This window comes from Bos javanicus, chromosome 20, assembly GCF_032452875.1.
Source record: "Bos javanicus breed banteng chromosome 20, ARS-OSU_banteng_1.0, whole genome shotgun sequence".
Classification (NCBI taxonomy): Eukaryota; Metazoa; Chordata; class Mammalia; order Artiodactyla; family Bovidae; genus Bos; species Bos javanicus.
Genome location: NC_083887.1, coordinates 31,509,637 through 31,533,428, shown reverse-complemented (window position 1 = coordinate 31,533,428; position 23,792 = coordinate 31,509,637). Strand labels below are relative to the sequence as shown.

The 23,792-nt window shown below is 45.7% G+C and overlaps 2 pseudogenes; both read left to right on the top strand.

Moving 5' to 3' along the window:
- The first annotated feature begins 7,207 nt into the window (after positions 1–7,207).
- Positions 7,208–9,329, top strand: LOC133233334 (arrestin domain-containing protein 4-like; annotated as a pseudogene).
- Positions 9,330–16,639: 7,310 nt separating this feature from the next.
- Positions 16,640–18,759, top strand: LOC133233333 (arrestin domain-containing protein 4-like; annotated as a pseudogene).
- Positions 18,760–23,792: the final 5,033 nt, after the last annotated feature.

Below are 23,792 nucleotides of genomic sequence, written 5' to 3'. Positions count from 1 at the left end.
TATCAGCACTGAAGATGACAGAAGTTAAAGAATTTGTTACTTACCAGTGGGGCAACAGGATTGTTGCACAAGTTTGTGATGTGGTCTTGTGCCCCTTTTGAATGAGAGGGCAAAGATGTGAAAAGTCACAGAATGTAATGGAAGTCCTGATGTGATAAAGTGGAGGGGTGCCTGTGTTGACCCAAGAGAAAGTGCCTATATATAGTGGAAATACTATGTGGGCATATCTTTAAGAGGGTTTCTCAAAGTGGAAAAGCTGTATCCTAAGCCTTAACGTCCCGTGAATGCATTGGGAGGAGATAATTTTGGAGGATATAGTAGCACAGGGGTGTAAATGAACAGAAAAGGAGCCCACTCTAAATACAAAGTGAGCCCTCTGGTGTCAGGGTCTTTACATTCCACAGGACAGCTGGAAGAATCATCGCTTTGACTAAACGGACCTTTGTCAACAAAGTAATGTCTCTGCTTTTTAATATGTTGTCTAGGTTTGTCATAGCTTTTCTTCCAAGGAGCAAGCGTCTTTTAATTTCATGGCTGCAGTCACCATCTGCAGTGCTTGTGGAGCCCCAGAAAATAAAGTCTGTCACAGTTTCCATTGTTTCCCCATCTATGTGCCATGAAGTGTTGGGACCAGATGCCATGATCTTAGTTTTTTGAATGTTGAGTTTTAAGCCAGCTTTTTCACTCTCCTCTTTGACCTCCATCAAGAGGCTCTTTAGTTTCTTTTTTGCTTTTTGCTGCTAGGATGGTGTCATCTGCATATCTGAGGTTATTGATATTTCTCCCAGGCAAGCTTGATTCCACCTTGAGCTTTCTCCAGCCTGGCATTTTGCATGATGTACTCTGCATACAAGTTAAATATGCAGGGTGACAACATATAGCCTTGACGTACTCCTTTCCCAATTTTAAACCAGTCTGTTGTTCCACGTCTGGTTCTGTTTCTTCTTGACCTGCATACAGGTTTCTCAGGAGACAGGTAAGGTGGTCTAGTAGTCCCATCTCTAAGAATTTTCCAGAGTGTGTTACGATCCAAAGTCAAAGGCTTTCATGGTCAATGAAGCAGAAGTAGATGCTTTAAAATGATAACCTTACATGAATTGAAGACACGCGTTCACAAAACTATGTCACATATTACAAGTCTGATACAAAACCACATGTAGAAAATAAAATAGTTCTTTAATAGGAAGAACTGCAGTAGACGTAGGGAGAGCAGAGAGAAAGAGGAGCCCCGAATAATAGAATGAACATAAATTCATAAGAAAGGATAAGAGTTTTGCAAATAACAAAAAAGAACGAAAGAAAGACGTCTTGAAAACGTGGCATTAACTCTATGCATTTGTGAACTAGGTATGAAAACCATAGTATATATGAAGTCTTCTTTTGATTCAGATCATCTACTGTAGAAAAAAATAGGAATATTACAATTCTAAGGAGGCGTGGGACTCTCCTTTTCCCCACCCCTACATGATCACTCCGTTCCTCTTTTCCCTTTCTGATGTGAAAGCAAGAGGACCTGGAATCTCAGCCCAGCTCCAGCATGAACCAGCTGTAAGCTGTGGGTTTTGCAAAGGGGAACCTGGCTGAGCCTCGTCTCCAACACCAGGCCATCCTCTCTCATCTGCTCAAAGGAGAGAACCTGAAGTGTGATTTGACCAGTTGTGCCTTCCAAGCAAAGAGGCTTCTTCCAGTGAATGGAAACTGCCAGGGACCCTCATCTTCTCCCCTCCCCTCCTTTAATCCAATCACCATAAACCACTCAGAGCTTCCATGCCCCTCCCAGAAAGATGTGGTTATCTCCTCAGTCCCCAGGGACCCCGAGGTAATTTGCAAGGCAAATGAGTGTGGATCCCACCTATCAACTCCCGGGTTTCCCAAAACCTTGTCGGGCAGGCACTATAAAAGGCACACTCCGCACCTAGCAGAATCATTCGCCTCTGTGCTAGACCCGTTGCACTCTCGGCCTGGTGAGGAGGCTGAAGCCATGGAAGCGCAGTCTTGGAGGAGGGCACATCCCGAGCCCGCCTTGCCTCCGGGCCTGAACCGAGAACAGGCCTGGGCCTGGGCTCTGGATAACTTCCCGGCGCTGAGCCGCCCCTCCTGCCTAAGCCCCGAGTTCTGCGGGGACGCGCACTACTGCGCCTGTGGGCTGTCGCGCCACGCTTGTCCCGGACACGCGGACGGTCCCCGCGTCGAGAGCGGCCAGAAACGCTGGCGAGACTCGCAAGGCCAGGAGCCGGCTGCTTGTCCGGGATGGAGCGACAGTCCCGTCAAGAAGAGGCCCAAGCCACACAGCGCCGGGCCCAGGAGGGTCTGAACAGCCAGCAGCTGCGGAGGCTGCCAGACCCGCGGCCAGATCGCCTCCAGGAGGCCAGGAGGCCTCCACCCCACCCCACACACCTCGAGGCTGCGGAAAACTGAGACTTGAAACCCGGTGGAACCCGGCAAGGGAAGGAATAGCAGCCTTCTCTCTGGCCCACAGTACCCCTTCAATCACCACCCTGGACTGGGGCCTGAGTCACCCCAGCGGAGGCCCAATCTGCCGGGCTGGACTTCTCCCCTGGGCTCCGCCTCTCTCTGGGACGAGCCTGGAGATATCTGTGGGACAGAACATTCCTTCTTTGTTCTTCCTTTCTTGGATAATTGACGGCCTTTTCAATTAGAAATCTCTTCAGCCATACAAAGGAGCGCATTTGAGTCTAGTCTAATGAGGTGGATGAACCTAGAGCTTATTATTCAGAGTGAAGTCAGTCTGAATGAGAAAGATAAATCTCCTATACTAACGCGCATACATATATGGAATCTAGAAAGATGGTACTGATGAATTTATTTGCAGGGCAGCAATGGAGAAACAGACATAGAGAACAGATTTATTGACAGGGTAGGGGGAGGAAGGAGAGGGTGAGCTCTATGGAAAAAGTAACAGGGAAACTTACATTAGCATATGTAAAATAGATAGCCAATGGGAATTTACTGTATAACTCCTGGAACTCAAACTGGGGCTCTGTAAGAATCTAGGGGGGTGGGATGGGGAGAGAGATGGGAGGGGGGTTCAGACCAAGGGGGGACATATGTATACCGATGGCTGACTCACGTTGATAGCTGGCAGAAAACAAAAAAATTCTGTAAAACAATTACCCTTCAATTAAAAAATACATTAGAAAAAAAGAAATCTCTCTTCAGGAATCTATGCTATCAAGGAACTTTCCCGTCGATGTACTCAGAATTGTCATACTTCTTAGATTAATTCCAATTTGCACAATGATTAAAACATGCTTCCCTATTCTCGGCTTATGAATCGATTTGGGTGGATGGAATCAGTATTGATTTGGGTGGGTGGAGTCAGGATTGGAAGTGGTATTGGGATGGGGGAGTCTTTGGCTGGAAGAACTGAGACCCAGGTCAGGGCTCCAAAAGATTAAGGAAATACAAAATGAAACCATGACATATAACCTTGAGTACCATGGTGGCCTATATTAATCTTTTTCATTTGTTCAAATATTGGTAAAGTAGCACTCCCCAACATAGCTTTTGAGAAAAATTTGAAAGGATCTTTGGAAAGCCAGTATGACAATATGCATTAAACATTTCAACATGAATACTCTTGAGCCAGAGTACTAATTCTATAAGCAGAAATTGTAGTTAAAAACAGACGTGTGTGCCAATACAAGATAAAAAATGTAAATAATAGTCTGCACATATCTGCACAATTCCAAACTATACTGCTCTTAGAGATAAAATGGAAGGCATGATTTTTAAAAAGTTTTAATTTTTGACTGCTATTTCTTCATTGCTACGCTGGCTTTTCTCTAGTTGTGGTGAGTGGGGGCTCCTCTTCAGTTGCAGCGTGCGGGCTTCTCATTGCCGTGGCTTCTCTTGTTGCAGAGCGTGAGTTCTAGGGCTTGTGAGCTTCAGCAGTTGCAGCACGTGGGCTCTAGAGCACAGACTCAATAGTCGTGGCACCAGGGCTTAGCTGTTCCACAGCACGTAAGATCTTCCCAGATTAGAGACCGAATCCATGTCTCCTGCATTGACAGGCAGATTCTTTACTGCTGAGCCACCAGGGAAGACCCGGCAAGGCATGATTTTTAAAAGACACCCAGAGGCTGAATGTACCACAGCAGTACTTGAATCCTAGACAGGGAGTGACTATAGCAACTGAGCTTGAAGGGGGTGTTTCTAAGCCAAGTGGGAAGGGAAAGCACGAAGGCACAGCTACCCATAAGGCTGAGAGAGGGCAGTTTCCAGAGCCTTTCCTATGTAACATTCTGCTGCAGTTCCTTCCACAAGTGCCTACATCGGTCTTGCATGGCTTTTCCGGGTCTCACGCAGCCACCTGATCTACAGTATTCAGCTTCCTGGGGGCTGAAGTTAGAGATGATGGGGAACCATCATTCACCACACAATTCTCCTCCTAGTACCAGTGGAGCATTCCCCCAGTCTCAGCCTCTGGGGGTTGATCAGACCCAAGTTCCTGTGCCCTGTGGGGCAGGGAGTAAGTAACCCAGGCTACCCCTCTGGCTTCCAGACAACAAAACGCTTGAGGGTAGACAGATGAAGTTGCAAACCTTTGGTCTCCTAGATGCTGAATCAATCTATCTGGGCCAAGAGGTTGGACCCAGAAAGAGTTTTGTGGAGAACGGGCAATGCCCACGTGACAGTAACACACAGAGCTGTGTAGTTTTCCAATGGAAAGTACAGATCCCAACATGTGCTAATCAGCACTTCATGCTGAAATATGACTTCAATTCTGTAACCCTACATTTTCTTACTTATAAAATGTAATTTATAATAGCACTTAAAGGAATGGGATAATAAAAAAGACATAGTACAGTGCTTATCATAAGTTCTTAGTGACTACTACCTGTTGTAGCTTTAAAGGTAATGTGAATAGGCATTAGAATCCTTCTATTTCTTGTTGAACTATCTCTAAACATTTTAGTATCAAAGTTATACATATTTTAAAGTGAAATAGGACAGTACTTTACAAATTGAAACTATAACTTACACCCTATCCCTTCCCAACTGATGAGTAACTATATTGATATATATTGAAGAATGTTTTTATGTTTTACAAATGTAAACACACTAATGCAAATTAATTAAACAAATATTATTTCCCTCCAAAGAACCACGCTATACGCATGGATTAATGACTTGTCGGTCATTACTGCTTTGGACACCTTTCTTTCTTTATTCAAAGGTGTGTGTGTGCATGCTAAATCGCTTCAGTTGTGTCAGACTCTTTGTGACCCAATGGACTGTAGCCTGCCGGGCTCCTCAGTCCATGGAATTTTCCAGACAAGAATACTGGATTGGGTTCCCATTTCCTCCTCCAGGGGATCTTCCTGAACCAGAGATCCAGTTGGAGTGTCTTGTGGCTCCTGCATTGGTAGGCGGGTTCTCTACCACTGAGCCACCTGGGAAGCCCCACAACACAGGCTACTTGCTGCTAACCTCTGTGGGGGAAGTAGCTGTCATTTGTGTTCAAACAACTTTCTGGGAAGTTTCCTCACCACCAGAGCCTAATAGCATCATGCTGAGCCTTCAAAGAGGACAGTGTTGTTGTCCTTCCCTTAAGCCTGGACCAGCAGAGCTTTCTACCTTGAATATCCTTATTAGATTCCCCAAGTCAGTTGCTTCCCAGGTGGCTCAGTGGTAAAGAATCTATCTGGGACAACCGGAGACTTTGGTTCCATCTCGGGGTTGAGAAGATCGCATTAAGAAGGAAGTGGCAACCCACTGCAGTATCCTTGCCTGGGAAAAACCTGGTGGGCTACAGTCCATGGGGTTTCAAAAAGTCAGACCAGACGTAGTAACAACAAGAACAAAGTCAGTTGCTCTAATGAACCCCTTTAACTTACCACTCTTGGCTGCCTTGACCAGAGCTTCCAACTCCCTGCCTCTTGTGTTGTCCATATTTTCCATCCTCTTTATTTCTTTATTTCTCATTTTTGGTTTTGGTTCTCTTCCCTCCTTTCTCTATCTCCTTTCTCACTTGTATTCCTACTTTTCTTTCTTTTTTCCCCCCTCAGTTCATGCACAACACTGGCTTTAGTGGGGAATCATCTTAAACATTAGAGTTTGCTTTCACGGCAGAGAATCAACTACCATAGGGAAGAAGATTCAGCTGTGTCCTCACAGTCTCTTGTCTATGTTCTTCCCCTAAAATTCAGCTCTGCCAAAGCAGGCGCAGGTTCTACAAGTCAGTGTGCAGTACCCATCACAGCTCCTTGCTCACAGCAGGTTGTGGAAACACGCTTGTTTAAAATGCTTTGAATTAAACTGACTTTGTTAAGTTGAAGATAAATGACTGACCAAGGACATCTAGGCTTGGATGCACTGACATGTTTGCCAAGACAGTGTCTGAAACATCTGAGGAAGGATATAAGGAGATACAATTTCACTATACATCTGACACTAGAAGGGAAAAGCAAACCGCTACGATTAAACACAGAAAGAGACAACATTTTGAGTTTGCTATTGACTGATGTTTTGTTTAATAGCCATGATTATAGCACTAAGAATGATGATGAAAATCACAATAACTGTAATGGAGCAACTTATTATTTTGCCTGGGACTATGTAATTACCTGGCCTTGGTTAATGAATTTAATCAAAAAATTTGCCTTTAAAATGTTAAACTTCAGCTACCATCCAGGTAAGACTATGAAGACAAGAGAGGTTAGACAACTAGCTGAGTATCTTCTACCAAAGACTCTGCATCTAAATCTGTAGATCTTGACCCTGACACTTCTACTTGTTGGCTGAAAGTCTGAAGCAGTTTTAACTTAGAATTGAAGACCAAAGGGAAAGTCTGACCAGCAGTGTGGTTGCATGCAAAGATGGCCACATTTTGATCATCTCGGTAAGATCTAATGATACTCTGTTTCTAGGCAAAAGGCCCTGAGAATTAATGGATATAGTAACCTAAAAGTAGCCTCCCAAATAGCTTTTCTTGACAGAGCCCCTATTTCGTTTAAACAAACAACAAAAGTTTTAATCCTCTCAAATCAACAAAATCGACTTAAATTCTAATAACTCCATCCAAGATGACTGAATTTACCCTCAATCTTCTCAGATCCCACCTTCTGAAGCAATTTGCAACCACCCACCCCAATAGCCTCTGGTTGGACGCCTAAGAGCCCAGAACACTATAAATTCGCAAGGAAGGGGTCCCTGAAGACTTGTCTTCTCACCCGCTGAAGCGATGGAGCACTTTCCCCGCTGTGTGCGCGAAGCCTGGGATTCCGCGCAGGAGCCCCAGGAACCAGAGGTGCGGCAGCTCCTGCGCTCAGTGAACCCTAAGGAATGGCAGCTCCCTTGCTATCCTAGGCTGGGCGAACTCTCTCCGGACGAGGAGGACTTCAGTCCGGAAGAACCTTCTCCTCCCTGCAGGCTTCTGCGCCCACATTGCCCAAAACACGGACCCCGAGCACAGAGCCCCTAGAGGCCGCGCGGCGGGTCTCCGGCTCCGAACACCACACCCGCTCCCGGCCAGGAGTCACCGACGCCCTCAGGACGGGAGGACGCCGCGCTCCCACAAAGTTTCCCCGGGCGGATTTTGCCACTTGAGGAACCCAGTGTCTGAAACCCGAGACCTCTGACGCCGGACACCCTTCCGGAGCATCGCCCTCTTCCTGATCTGGAGAGACACCAACAGACGCCCCACGCACTGGACAGAAAGACTCTAGGTTGTCTCTCCGGCCGCCTTCGCCCCCAGGACCCCTCCTCTCCGCTGAGACCCTTCATTGGAGGACTCTCTGCGACAGATGCTATTACAAGAAAACCTCTCCGTTTAGCAATCGTGGAAGAATTCATCACAGGCATTTGGGAATTTCTCTGTTATTTAATAAATTGTATCTTTATTACTTACTTAACCATTACTTACTTGATGGTTAAAGTAAATAAAAAAACTAATACATATAAAACAAACATTCTCAAAATATCCTGAAAACAAAAAGAAAAATTTGAGTATTTACATATTAAGGAAATCTAGATTTATTCCACTATGATTGTTAAACAGATTGCAATAAGTAAATATAATGTTGACTGGTGCCACTGTCGTATTTCTTTTGATGGTTTTTAGGAACAGAAATGGGATAGCTCAATCATGTAAACATAAAGTAATTTATTAGGGGATAACACATAACTTGTGCGGTGCCCTGGGGCCCCAGTGTGCGGCTCAGCGTGCAGCTCAGTGTGCGGCTTCAGTGTGCATCTGGGGGCTGGAAGCTGGATGCTGAGGAGCCAAGGTTGCATGCTGTGCCTGGAAACTCAAGAGTCCCCGCTGCCTGCACAGGTGGAGTACCTGACCGTGTGCCTGAGTCGGAGAAGGCGTCGGCTTACTACAGCCTGGAAAACATGCACTTCCATTTAGCTTTCAGCGTCCATCTGAACCTTTGGTAGTCTCATTCAGCAGGAAATATGCAAAACTATTCAGTACTGTGTGAGAACCCCTGTATTGAAAGCTCAGGAGAAAATAGTTGGCTCTTGGGTTTTTTAATTAATTAATTTTTTCCATTTTATTTATTTTTAATTGGAGTATAATTGCTTTACAGTGCTGTGTCAGTTTCTACTGTACAACAGCATGAACCAGCTATATGTTTGCCTATAGCCCCTCCCTCTTGAGCCTCCTTCCTATTCTCCCACCCCCCACTCCCTGTTAGTTTTTCACCTCTGGTCCAATTTCACTGAGTGCCAAGACTGAAGGAAAGGGATCCTGCAATGGAGAATCTATTCCAGTCTACACAGAAGTGGAGAATTGTTGCTCTCGTCTGATTGATCCCAAAGTGGCTGTCTTCCAGATGCAGACATACCTGGCCAACAGGAAAACAAAGACTGTGAGGCTGGAGGTGGCCAACGTGACTGGGAACCACATCACCTCCAGGAGTACCAACAGCTGGAAAGGGAAGATCCTTAGGATCCCGCCAGTGACGCCAACCATCCTGAACTGCTGCAGCGTAAAGGGGACTACTCTTTAGCTGTGTCTGTTCACATTCCGGGTGCTAAAACAAGTTGATGCTTGAGCTCCTGCTAGTGATTAGCACGATTCCATTAGGAACTCCAGAATATCCAGGCGGTTCATATGAGCTGGTTGACACTGACTCTGCCAGATCAGCCGGAAACACCACCAAACTATGAAAATGTGGCATGGGAGGAAGAATTCTCTAGACACACTTCTTACCTTCAACCCCCTGGGAGGGGGAGTCATGCCATCCTTTGTTTGCCTTGCCTCAGGAATCAGATTTCAGACTCTGCCTCTTTATTCAGAGGTAAATTCACATCCTAGAGGTGTAGAAGAGACCCAGCCTGTTTCCTCCATTCTCTGAACGTGTTTCAGAAATCACTGTGTCCATCATCAAATTAGAACGTTGGTTCTTTACCCCGCCCTTTTGAGCAAGAGGGAGGGCAGATGAGCTTAAGGTCATAAATATATATCAGCACTGAAGATGACAGAAGTTAAAGAATTTGTTACTTACCAGTGGGGCAACAGGATTGTTGCACAAGTTTGTGATGTGGTCTTGTGCCCCTTTTGAATGAGAGGGCAAAGATGTGAAAAGTCACAGAATGTAATGGAAGTCCTGATGTGATAAAGTGGAGGGGTGCCTGTGTTGACCCAAGAGAAAGTGCCTATATATAGTGGAAATACTATGTGGGCATATCTTTAAGAGGGTTTCTCAAAGTGGAAAAGCTGTATCCTAAGCCTTAACGTCCCGTGAATGCATTGGGAGGAGATAATTTTGGAGGATATAGTAGCACAGGGGTGTAAATGAACAGAAAAGGAGCCCACTCTAAATACAAAGTGAGCCCTCTGGTGTCAGGGTCTTTACATTCCACAGGACAGCTGGAAGAATCATCGCTTTGACTAAACGGACCTTTGTCAACAAAGTAATGTCTCTGCTTTTTAATATGTTGTCTAGGTTTGTCATAGCTTTTCTTCCAAGGAGCAAGCGTCTTTTAATTTCATGGCTGCAGTCACCATCTGCAGTGCTTGTGGAGCCCCAGAAAATAAAGTCTGTCACAGTTTCCATTGTTTCCCCATCTATGTGCCATGAAGTGTTGGGACCAGATGCCATGATCTTAGTTTTTTGAATGTTGAGTTTTAAGCCAGCTTTTTCACTCTCCTCTTTGACCTCCATCAAGAGGCTCTTTAGTTTCTTTTTTGCTTTTTGCTGCTAGGATGGTGTCATCTGCATATCTGAGGTTATTGATATTTCTCCCAGGCAAGCTTGATTCCACCTTGAGCTTTCTCCAGCCTGGCATTTTGCATGATGTACTCTGCATACAAGTTAAATATGCAGGGTGACAACATATAGCCTTGACGTACTCCTTTCCCAATTTTAAACCAGTCTGTTGTTCCACGTCTGGTTCTGTTTCTTCTTGACCTGCATACAGGTTTCTCAGGAGACAGGTAAGGTGGTCTAGTAGTCCCATCTCTAAGAATTTTCCAGAGTGTGTTACGATCCAAAGTCAAAGGCTTTCATGGTCAATGAAGCAGAAGTAGATGCTTTAAAATGATAACCTTACATGAATTGAAGACACGCGTTCACAAAACTATGTCACATATTACAAGTCTGATACAAAACCACATGTAGAAAATAAAATAGTTCTTTAATAGGAAGAACTGCAGTAGACGTAGGGAGAGCAGAGAGAAAGAGGAGCCCCGAATAATAGAATGAACATAAATTCATAAGAAAGGATAAGAGTTTTGCAAATAACAAAAAAGAACGAAAGAAAGACGTCTTGAAAACGTGGCATTAACTCTATGCATTTGTGAACTAGGTATGAAAACCATAGTATATATGAAGTCTTCTTTTGATTCAGATCATCTACTGTAGAAAAAAATAGGAATATTACAATTCTAAGGAGGCGTGGGACTCTCCTTTTCCCCACCCCTACATGATCACTCCGTTCCTCTTTTCCCTTTCTGATGTGAAAGCAAGAGGACCTGGAATCTCAGCCCAGCTCCAGCATGAACCAGCTGTAAGCTGTGGGTTTTGCAAAGGGGGAACCTGGCTGAGCCTCGTCTCCAACACCAGGCCATCCTCTCTCATCTGCTCAAAGGAGAGAACCTGAAGTGTGATTTGACCAGTTGTGCCTTCCAAGCAAAGAGGCTTCTTCCAGTGAATGGAAACTGCCAGGGACCCTCATCTTCTCCCCTCCCCTCCTTTAATCCAATCACCATAAACCACTCAGAGCTTCCATGCCCCTCCCAGAAAGATGTGGTTATCTCCTCAGTCCCCAGGGACCCCGAGGTAATTTGCAAGGCAAATGAGTGTGGATCCCACCTATCAACTCCCGGGTTTCCCAAAACCTTGTCGGGCAGGCACTATAAAAGGCACACTCCGCACCTAGCAGAATCATTCGCCTCTGTGCTAGACCCGTTGCACTCTCGGCCTGGTGAGGAGGCTGAAGCCATGGAAGCGCAGTCTTGGAGGAGGGCACATCCCGAGCCCGCCTTGCCTCCGGGCCTGAACCGAGAACAGGCCTGGGCCTGGGCTCTGGATAACTTCCCGGCGCTGAGCCGCCCCTCCTGCCTAAGCCCCGAGTTCTGCGGGGACGCGCACTACTGCGCCTGTGGGCTGTCGCGCCACGCTTGTCCCGGACACGCGGACGGTCCCCGCGTCGAGAGCGGCCAGAAACGCTGGCGAGACTCGCAAGGCCAGGAGCCGGCTGCTTGTCCGGGATGGAGCGACAGTCCCGTCAAGAAGAGGCCCAAGCCACACAGCGCCGGGCCCAGGAGGGTCTGAACAGCCAGCAGCTGCGGAGGCTGCCAGACCCGCGGCCAGATCGCCTCCAGGAGGCCAGGAGGCCTCCACCCCACCCCACACACCTCGAGGCTGCGGAAAACTGAGACTTGAAACCCGGTGGAACCCGGCAAGGGAAGGAATAGCAGCCTTCTCTCTGGCCCACAGTACCCCTTCAATCACCACCCTGGACTGGGGCCTGAGTCACCCCAGCGGAGGCCCAATCTGCCGGGCTGGACTTCTCCCCTGGGCTCCGCCTCTCTCTGGGACGAGCCTGGAGATATCTGTGGGACAGAACATTCCTTCTTTGTTCTTCCTTTCTTGGATAATTGACGGCCTTTTCAATTAGAAATCTCTTCAGCCATACAAAGGAGCGCATTTGAGTCTAGTCTAATGAGGTGGATGAACCTAGAGCTTATTATTCAGAGTGAAGTCAGTCTGAATGAGAAAGATAAATCTCCTATACTAACGCGCATACATATATGGAATCTAGAAAGATGGTACTGATGAATTTATTTGCAGGGCAGCAATGGAGAAACAGACATAGAGAACAGATTTATTGACAGGGTAGGGGGAGGAAGGAGAGGGTGAGCTCTATGGAAAAAGTAACAGGGAAACTTACATTAGCATATGTAAAATAGATAGCCAATGGGAATTTACTGTATAACTCCTGGAACTCAAACTGGGGCTCTGTAAGAATCTAGGGGGGTGGGATGGGGAGAGAGATGGGAGGGGGTTCAGACCAAGGGGGGACATATGTATACCGATGGCTGACTCACGTTGATAGCTGGCAGAAAACAAAAAAATTCTGTAAAACAATTACCCTTCAATTAAAAAATACATTAGAAAAAAAGAAATCTCTCTTCAGGAATCTATGCTATCAAGGAACTTTCCCGTCGATGTACTCAGAATTGTCATACTTCTTAGATTAATTCCAATTTGCACAATGATTAAAACATGCTTCCCTATTCTCGGCTTATGAATCGATTTGGGTGGATGGAATCAGTATTGATTTGGGTGGGTGGAGTCAGGATTGGAAGTGGTATTGGGATGGGGGAGTCTTTGGCTGGAAGAACTGAGACCCAGGTCAGGGCTCCAAAAGATTAAGGAAATACAAAATGAAACCATGACATATAACCTTGAGTACCATGGTGGCCTATATTAATCTTTTTCATTTGTTCAAATATTGGTAAAGTAGCACTCCCCAACATAGCTTTTGAGAAAAATTTGAAAGGATCTTTGGAAAGCCAGTATGACAATATGCATTAAACATTTCAACATGAATACTCTTGAGCCAGAGTACTAATTCTATAAGCAGAAATTGTAGTTAAAAACAGACGTGTGTGCCAATACAAGATAAAAAATGTAAATAATAGTCTGCACATATCTGCACAATTCCAAACTATACTGCTCTTAGAGATAAAATGGAAGGCATGATTTTTAAAAAGTTTTAATTTTTGACTGCTATTTCTTCATTGCTACGCTGGCTTTTCTCTAGTTGTGGTGAGTGGGGGCTCCTCTTCAGTTGCAGCGTGCGGGCTTCTCATTGCCGTGGCTTCTCTTGTTGCAGAGCGTGAGTTCTAGGGCTTGTGAGCTTCAGCAGTTGCAGCACGTGGGCTCTAGAGCACAGACTCAATAGTCGTGGCACCAGGGCTTAGCTGTTCCACAGCACGTAAGATCTTCCCAGATTAGAGACCGAATCCATGTCTCCTGCATTGACAGGCAGATTCTTTACTGCTGAGCCACCAGGGAAGACCCGGCAAGGCATGATTTTTAAAAGACACCCAGAGGCTGAATGTACCACAGCAGTACTTGAATCCTAGACAGGGAGTGACTATAGCAACTGAGCTTGAAGGGGGTGTTTCTAAGCCAAGTGGGAAGGGAAAGCACGAAGGCACAGCTACCCATAAGGCTGAGAGAGGGCAGTTTCCAGAGCCTTTCCTATGTAACATTCTGCTGCAGTTCCTTCCACAAGTGCCTACATCGGTCTTGCATGGCTTTTCCGGGTCTCACGCAGCCACCTGATCTACAGTATTCAGCTTCCTGGGGGCTGAAGTTAGAGATGATGGGGAACCATCATTCACCACACAATTCTCCTCCTAGTACCAGTGGAGCATTCCCCCAGTCTCAGCCTCTGGGGGTTGATCAGACCCAAGTTCCTGTGCCCTGTGGGGCAGGGAGTAAGTAACCCAGGCTACCCCTCTGGCTTCCAGACAACAAAACGCTTGAGGGTAGACAGATGAAGTTGCAAACCTTTGGTCTCCTAGATGCTGAATCAATCTATCTGGGCCAAGAGGTTGGACCCAGAAAGAGTTTTGTGGAGAACGGGCAATGCCCACGTGACAGTAACACACAGAGCTGTGTAGTTTTCCAATGGAAAGTACAGATCCCAACATGTGCTAATCAGCACTTCATGCTGAAATATGACTTCAATTCTGTAACCCTACATTTTCTTACTTATAAAATGTAATTTATAATAGCACTTAAAGGAATGGGATAATAAAAAAGACATAGTACAGTGCTTATCATAAGTTCTTAGTGACTACTACCTGTTGTAGCTTTAAAGGTAATGTGAATAGGCATTAGAATCCTTCTATTTCTTGTTGAACTATCTCTAAACATTTTAGTATCAAAGTTATACATATTTTAAAGTGAAATAGGACAGTACTTTACAAATTGAAACTATAACTTACACCCTATCCCTTCCCAACTGATGAGTAACTATATTGATATATATTGAAGAATGTTTTTATGTTTTACAAATGTAAACACACTAATGCAAATTAATTAAACAAATATTATTTCCCTCCAAAGAACCACGCTATACGCATGGATTAATGACTTGTCGGTCATTACTGCTTTGGACACCTTTCTTTCTTTATTCAAAGGTGTGTGTGTGCATGCTAAATCGCTTCAGTTGTGTCAGACTCTTTGTGACCCAATGGACTGTAGCCTGCCGGGCTCCTCAGTCCATGGAATTTTCCAGACAAGAATACTGGATTGGGTTCCCATTTCCTCCTCCAGGGGATCTTCCTGAACCAGAGATCCAGTTGGAGTGTCTTGTGGCTCCTGCATTGGTAGGCGGGTTCTCTACCACTGAGCCACCTGGGAAGCCCCACAACACAGGCTACTTGCTGCTAACCTCTGTGGGGGAAGTAGCTGTCATTTGTGTTCAAACAACTTTCTGGGAAGTTTCCTCACCACCAGAGCCTAATAGCATCATGCTGAGCCTTCAAAGAGGACAGTGTTGTTGTCCTTCCCTTAAGCCTGGACCAGCAGAGCTTTCTACCTTGAATATCCTTATTAGATTCCCCAAGTCAGTTGCTTCCCAGGTGGCTCAGTGGTAAAGAATCTATCTGGGACAACCGGAGACTTTGGTTCCATCTCGGGGTTGAGAAGATCGCATTAAGAAGGAAGTGGCAACCCACTGCAGTATCCTTGCCTGGGAAAAACCTGGTGGGCTACAGTCCATGGGGTTTCAAAAGTCAGACCAGACGTAGTAACAACAAGAACAAAGTCAGTTGCTCTAATGAACCCCTTTAACTTACCACTCTTGGCTGCCTTGACCAGAGCTTCCAACTCCCTGCCTCTTGTGTTGTCCATATTTTCCATCCTCTTTATTTCTTTATTTCTCATTTTTGGTTTTGGTTCTCTTCCCTCCTTTCTCTATCTCCTTTCTCACTTGTATTCCTACTTTTCTTTCTTTTTTCCCCCTCAGTTCATGCACAACACTGGCTTTAGTGGGGATCATCTTAAACATTAGAGTTTGCTTTCACGGCAGAGAATCAACTACCATAGGGAAGAAGATTCAGCTGTGTCCTCACAGTCTCTTGTCTATGTTCTTCCCCTAAAATTCAGCTCTGCCAAAGCAGGCGCAGGTTCTACAAGTCAGTGTGCAGTACCCATCACAGCTCCTTGCTCACAGCAGGTTGTGGAAACACGCTTGTTTAAAATGCTTTGAATTAAACTGACTTTGTTAAGTTGAAGATAAATGACTGACCAAGGACATCTAGGCTTGGATGCACTGACATGTTTGCCAAGACAGTGTCTGAAACATCTGAGGAAGGATATAAGGAGATACAATTTCACTATACATCTGACACTAGAAGGGAAAAGCAAACCGCTACGATTAAACACAGAAAGAGACAACATTTTGAGTTTGCTATTGACTGATGTTTTGTTTAATAGCCATGATTATAGCACTAAGAATGATGATGAAAATCACAATAACTGTAATGGAGCAACTTATTATTTTGCCTGGGACTATGTAATTACCTGGCCTTGGTTAATGAATTTAATCAAAAAATTTGCCTTTAAAATGTTAAACTTCAGCTACCATCCAGGTAAGACTATGAAGACAAGAGAGGTTAGACAACTAGCTGAGTATCTTCTACCAAAGACTCTGCATCTAAATCTGTAGATCTTGACCCTGACACTTCTACTTGTTGGCTGAAAGTCTGAAGCAGTTTTAACTTAGAATTGAAGACCAAAGGGAAAGTCTGACCAGCAGTGTGGTTGCATGCAAAGATGGCCACATTTTGATCATCTCGGTAAGATCTAATGATACTCTGTTTCTAGGCAAAAGGCCCTGAGAATTAATGGATATAGTAACCTAAAAGTAGCCTCCCAAATAGCTTTTCTTGACAGAGCCCCTATTTCGTTTAAACAAACAACAAAAGTTTTAATCCTCTCAAATCAACAAAATCGACTTAAATTCTAATAACTCCATCCAAGATGACTGAATTTACCCTCAATCTTCTCAGATCCCACCTTCTGAAGCAATTTGCAACCACCCACCCCAATAGCCTCTGGTTGGACGCCTAAGAGCCCAGAACACTATAAATTCGCAAGGAAGGGGTCCCTGAAGACTTGTCTTCTCACCCGCTGAAGCGATGGAGCACTTTCCCCGCTGTGTGCGCGAAGCCTGGGATTCCGCGCAGGAGCCCCAGGAACCAGAGGTGCGGCAGCTCCTGCGCTCAGTGAACCCTAAGGAATGGCAGCTCCCTTGCTATCCTAGGCTGGGCGAACTCTCTCCGGACGAGGAGGACTTCAGTCCGGAAGAACCTTCTCCTCCCTGCAGGCTTCTGCGCCCACATTGCCCAAAACACGGACCCCGAGCACAGAGCCCCTAGAGGCCGCGCGGCGGGTCTCCGGCTCCGAACACCACACCCGCTCCCGGCCAGGAGTCACCGACGCCCTCAGGACGGGAGGACGCCGCGCTCCCACAAAGTTTCCCCGGGCGGATTTTGCCACTTGAGGAACCCAGTGTCTGAAACCCGAGACCTCTGACGCCGGACACCCTTCCGGAGCATCGCCCTCTTCCTGATCTGGAGAGACACCAACAGACGCCCCACGCACTGGACAGAAAGACTCTAGGTTGTCTCTCCGGCCGCCTTCGCCCCCAGGACCCCTCCTCTCCGCTGAGACCCTTCATTGGAGGACTCTCTGCGACAGATGCTATTACAAGAAAACCTCTCCGTTTAGCAATCGTGGAAGAATTCATCACAGGCATTTGGGAATTTCTCTGTTATTTAATAAATTGTATCTTTATTACTTACTTAACCATTACTTACTTGATGGTTAAAGTAAATAAAAAAACTAATACATATAAAACAAACATTCTCAAAATATCCTGAAAACAAAAAGAAAAATTTGAGTATTTACATATTAAGGAAATCTAGATTTATTCCACTATGATTGTTAAACAGATTGCAATAAGTAAATATAATGTTGACTGGTGCCACTGTCGTATTTCTTTTGATGGTTTTTAGGAACAGAAATGGGATAGCTCAATCATGTAAACATAAAGTAATTTATTAGGGGATAACACATAACTTGTGCGGTGCCCTGGGGCCCCAGTGTGCGGCTCAGCGTGCAGCTCAGTGTGCGGCTTCAGTGTGCATCTGGGGGCTGGAAGCTGGATGCTGAGGAGCCAAGGTTGCATGCTGTGCCTGGAAACTCAAGAGTCCCCGCTGCCTGCACAGGTGGAGTACCTGACCGTGTGCCTGAGTCGGAGAAGGCGTCGGCTTACTACAGCCTGGAAAACATGCACTTCCATTTAGCTTTCAGCGTCCATCTGAACCTTTGGTAGTCTCATTCAGCAGGAAATATGCAAAACTATTCAGTACTGTGTGAGAACCCCTGTATTGAAAGCTCAGGAGAAAATAGTTGGCTCTTGGGTTTTTTAATTAATTAATTTTTTCCATTTTATTTATTTTTAATTGGAGTATAATTGCTTTACAGTGCTGTGTCAGTTTCTACTGTACAACAGCATGAACCAGCTATATGTTTGCCTATAGCCCCTCCCTCTTGAGCCTCCTTCCTATTCTCCCACCCCCACTCCCTGTTAGTTTTTCACCTCTGGTCCAATTTCACTGAGTGCCAAGACTGAAGGAAAGGGATCCTGCAATGGAGAATCTATTCCAGTCTACACAGAAGTGGAGAATTGTTGCTCTCGTCTGATTGATCCCAAAGTGGCTGTCTTCCAGATGCAGACATACCTGGCCAACAGGAAAACAAAGACTGTGAGGCTGGAGGTGGCCAACGTGACTGGGAACCACATCACCTCCAGGAGTACCAACAGCTGGAAAGGGAAGATCCTTAGGATCCCGCCAGTGACGCCAACCATCCTGAACTGCTGCAGCGTAAAGGGGACTACTCTTTAGCTGTGTCTGTTCACATTCCGGGTGCTAAAACAAGTTGATGCTTGAGCTCCTGCTAGTGATTAGCACGATTCCATTAGGAACTCCAGAATATCCAGGCGGTTCATATGAGCTGGTTGACACTGACTCTGCCAGATCAGCCGGAAACACCACCAAACTATGAAAATGTGGCATGGGAGGAAGAATTCTCTAGACACACTTCTTACCTTCAACCCCCTGGGAGGGGAGTCATGCCATCCTTTGTTTGCCTTGCCTCAGGAATCAGATTTCAGACTCTGCCTCTTTATTCAGAGGTAAATTCACATCCTAGAGGTGTAGAAGAGACCCAGCCTGTTTCCTCCATTCTCTGAACGTGTTTCAGAAATCACTGTGTCCATCATCAAATTAGAACGTTGGTTCTTTACCCCGCCCTTTTGAGCAAGAGGGAGGGCAGATGAGCTTAAGGTCATAAATATATATCAGCACTGAAGATGACAGAAGTTAAAGAATTTGTTACTTACCAGTGGGGCAACAGGATTGTTGCACAAGTTTGTGATGTGGTCTTGTGCCCCTTTTGAATGAGAGGGCAAAGATGTGAAAAGTCACAGAATGTAATGGAAGTCCTGATGTGATAAAGTGGAGGGGTGCCTGTGTTGACCCAAGAGAAAGTGCCTATATATAGTGGAAATACTATGTGGGCATATCTTTAAGAGGGTTTCTCAAAGTGGAAAAGCTGTATCCTAAGCCTTAACGTCCCGTGAATGCATTGGGAGGAGATAATTTTGGAGGATATAGTAGCACAGGGGTGTAAATGAACAGAAAAGGAGCCCACTCTAAATACAAAGTGAGCCCTCTGGTGTCAGGGTCTTTACATTCCACAGGACAGCTGGAAGAATCATCGCTTTGACTAAACGGACCTTTGTCAACAAAGTAATGTCTCTGCTTTTTAATATGTTGTCTAGGTTTGTCATAGCTTTTCTTCCAAGGAGCAAGCGTCTTTTAATTTCATGGCTGCAGTCACCATCTGCAGTGCTTGTGGAGCCCCAGAAAATAAAGTCTGTCACAGTTTCCATTGTTTCCCCATCTATGTGCCATGAAGTGTTGGGACCAGATGCCATGATCTTAGTTTTTTGAATGTTGAGTTTTAAGCCAGCTTTTTCACTCTCCTCTTTGACCTCCATCAAGAGGCTCTTTAGTTTCTTTTTTGCTTTTTGCTGCTAGGATGGTGTCATCTGCATATCTGAGGTTATTGATATTTCTCCCAGGCAAGCTTGATTCCACCTTGAGCTTTCTCCAGCCTGGCATTTTGCATGATGTACTCTGCATACAAGTTAAATATGCAGGGTGACAACATATAGCCTTGACGTACTCCTTTCCCAATTTTAAACCAGTCTGTTGTTCCACGTCTGGTTCTGTTTCTTCTTGACCTGCATACAGGTTTCTCAGGAGACAGGTAAGGTGGTCTAGTAGTCCCATCTCTAAGAATTTTCCAGAGTGTGTTACGATCCAAAGTCAAAGGCTTTCATGGTCAATGAAGCAGAAGTAGATGCTTTAAAATGATAACCTTACATGAATTGAAGACACGCGTTCACAAAACTATGTCACATATTACAAGTCTGATACAAAACCACATGTAGAAAATAAAATAGTTCTTTAATAGGAAGAACTGCAGTAGACGTAGGGAGAGCAGAGAGAAAGAGGAGCCCCGAATAATAGAATGAACATAAATTCATAAGAAAGGATAAGAGTTTTGCAAATAACAAAAAAGAACGAAAGAAAGACGTCTTGAAAACGTGGCATTAACTCTATGCATTTGTGAACTAGGTATGAAAACCATAGTATATATGAAGTCTTCTTTTGATTCAGATCATCTACTGTAGAAAAAAATAGGAATATTACAATTCTAAGGAGGCGTGGGACTCTCCTTTTCCCCACCCCTACATGATCACTCCGTTCCTCTTTTCCCTTTCTGATGTGAAAGCAAGAGGACCTGGAATCTCAGCCCAGCTCCAGCATGAACCAGCTGTAAGCTGTGGGTTTTGCAAAGGGGGAACCTGGCTGAGCCTCGTCTCCAACACCAGGCCATCCTCTCTCATCTGCTCAAAGGAGAGAACCTGAAGTGTGATTTGACCAGTTGTGCCTTCCAAGCAAAGAGGCTTCTTCCAGTGAATGGAAACTGCCAGGGACCCTCATCTTCTCCCCTCCCCTCCTTTAATCCAATCACCATAAACCACTCAGAGCTTCCATGCCCCTCCCAGAAAGATGTGGTTATCTCCTCAGTCCCCAGGGACCCCGAGGTAATTTGCAAGGCAAATGAGTGTGGATCCCACCTATCAACTCCCGGGTTTCCCAAAACCTTGTCGGGCAGGCACTATAAAAGGCACACTCCGCACCTAGCAGAATCATTCGCCTCTGTGCTAGACCCGTTGCACTCTCGGCCTGGTGAGGAGGCTGAAGCCATGGAAGCGCAGTCTTGGAGGAGGGCACATCCCGAGCCCGCCTTGCCTCCGGGCCTGAACCGAGAACAGGCCTGGGCCTGGGCTCTGGATAACTTCCCGGCGCTGAGCCGCCCCTCCTGCCTAAGCCCCGAGTTCTGCGGGGACGCGCACTACTGCGCCTGTGGGCTGTCGCGCCACGCTTGTCCCGGACACGCGGACGGTCCCCGCGTCGAGAGCGGCCAGAAACGCTGGCGAGACTCGCAAGGCCAGGAGCCGGCTGCTTGTCCGGGATGGAGCGACAGTCCCGTCAAGAAGAGGCCCAAGCCACACAGCGCCGGGCCCAGGAGGGTCTGAACAGCCAGCAGCTGCGGAGGCTGCCAGACCCGCGGCCAGATCGCCTCCAGGAGGCCAGGAGGCCTCCACCCCACCCCACACACCTCGAGGCTGCGGAAAACTGAGACTTGAAACCCGGTGGAACCCGGCAAGGGAAGGAATAGCAGCCTTCTCTCTGGCCCACAGTACCCCTTCAATCACCACCCTGGACTGGGGCCTGAGTCACCCCAGCGGAGGCCCAATCTGCCGGGCTGGACTTCTCCCCTGGGCTCCGCCTCTCTCTGGGACGAGCCTGGAGATATCTGTGGGACAGAACATTCCTTCTTTGTTCTTCCTTTCTTGGATAATTGACGGCCTTTTCAATTAGAAATCTCTTCAGCCATACAAAGGAGCGCATTTGAGTCTAGTCTAATGAGGTGGATGAACCTAGAGCTTATTATTCAGAGTGAAGTCAGTCTGAATGAGAAAGATAAATCTCCTATACTAACGCGCATACATATATGGAATCTAGAAAGATGGTACTGATGAATTTATTTGCAGGGCAGCAATGGAGAAACAGACATAGAGAACAGATTTATTGACAGGGTAGGGGGAGGAAGGAGAGGGTGAGCTCTATGGAAAAAGTAACAGGGAAACTTACATTAGCATATGTAAAATAGATAGCCAATGGGAATTTACTGTATAACTCCTGGAACTCAAACTGGGGCTCTGTAAGAATCTAGGGGGGTGGGATGGGGAGAGAGATGGGAGGGGGGTTCAGACCAAGGGGGGACATATGTATACCGATGGCTGACTCACGTTGATAGCTGGCAGAAAACAAAAAAATTCTGTAAAACAATTACCCTTCAATTAAAAAATACATTAGAAAAAAAGAAATCTCTCTTCAGGAATCTATGCTATCAAGGAACTTTCCCGTCGATGTACTCAGAATTGTCATACTTCTTAGATTAATTCCAATTTGCACAATGATTAAAACATGCTTCCCTATTCTCGGCTTATGAATCGATTTGGGTGGATGGAATCAGTATTGATTTGGGTGGGTGGAGTCAGGATTGGAAGTGGTATTGGGATGGGGGAGTCTTTGGCTGGAAGAACTGAGACCCAGGTCAGGGCTCCAAAAGATTAAGGAAATACAAAATGAAACCATGACATATAACCTTGAGTACCATGGTGGCCTATATTAATCTTTTTCATTTGTTCAAATATTGGTAAAGTAGCACTCCCCAACATAGCTTTTGAGAAAAATTTGAAAGGATCTTTGGAAAGCCAGTATGACAATATGCATTAAACATTTCAACATGAATACTCTTGAGCCAGAGTACTAATTCTATAAGCAGAAATTGTAGTTAAAAACAGACGTGTGTGCCAATACAAGATAAAAAATGTAAATAATAGTCTGCACATATCTGCACAATTCCAAACTATACTGCTCTTAGAGATAAAATGGAAGGCATGATTTTTAAAAAGTTTTAATTTTTGACTGCTATTTCTTCATTGCTACGCTGGCTTTTCTCTAGTTGTGGTGAGTGGGGGCTCCTCTTCAGTTGCAGCGTGCGGGCTTCTCATTGCCGTGGCTTCTCTTGTTGCAGAGCGTGAGTTCTAGGGCTTGTGAGCTTCAGCAGTTGCAGCACGTGGGCTCTAGAGCACAGACTCAATAGTCGTGGCACCAGGGCTTAGCTGTTCCACAGCACGTAAGATCTTCCCAGATTAGAGACCGAATCCATGTCTCCTGCATTGACAGGCAGATTCTTTACTGCTGAGCCACCAGGGAAGACCCGGCAAGGCATGATTTTTAAAAGACACCCAGAGGCTGAATGTACCACAGCAGTACTTGAATCCTAGACAGGGAGTGACTATAGCAACTGAGCTTGAAGGGGGTGTTTCTAAGCCAAGTGGGAAGGGAAAGCACGAAGGCACAGCTACCCATAAGGCTGAGAGAGGGCAGTTTCCAGAGCCTTTCCTATGTAACATTCTGCTGCAGTTCCTTCCACAAGTGCCTACATCGGTCTTGCATGGCTTTTCCGGGTCTCACGCAGCCACCTGATCTACAGTATTCAGCTTCCTGGGGGCTGAAGTTAGAGATGATGGGGAACCATCATTCACCACACAATTCTCCTCCTAGTACCAGTGGAGCATTCCCCCAGTCTCAGCCTCTGGGGGTTGATCAGACCCAAGTTCCTGTGCCCTGTGGGGCAGGGAGTAAGTAACCCAGGCTACCCCTCTGGCTTCCAGACAACAAAACGCTTGAGGGTAGACAGATGAAGTTGCAAACCTTTGGTCTCCTAGATGCTGAATCAATCTATCTGGGCCAAGAGGTTGGACCCAGAAAGAGTTTTGTGGAGAACGGGCAATGCCCACGTGACAGTAACACACAGAGCTGTGTAGTTTTCCAATGGAAAGTACAGATCCCAACATGTGCTAATCAGCACTTCATGCTGAAATATGACTTCAATTCTGTAACCCTACATTTTCTTACTTATAAAATGTAATTTATAATAGCACTTAAAGGAATGGGATAATAAAAAAGACATAGTACAGTGCTTATCATAAGTTCTTAGTGACTACTACCTGTTGTAGCTTTAAAGGTAATGTGAATAGGCATTAGAATCCTTCTATTTCTTGTTGAACTATCT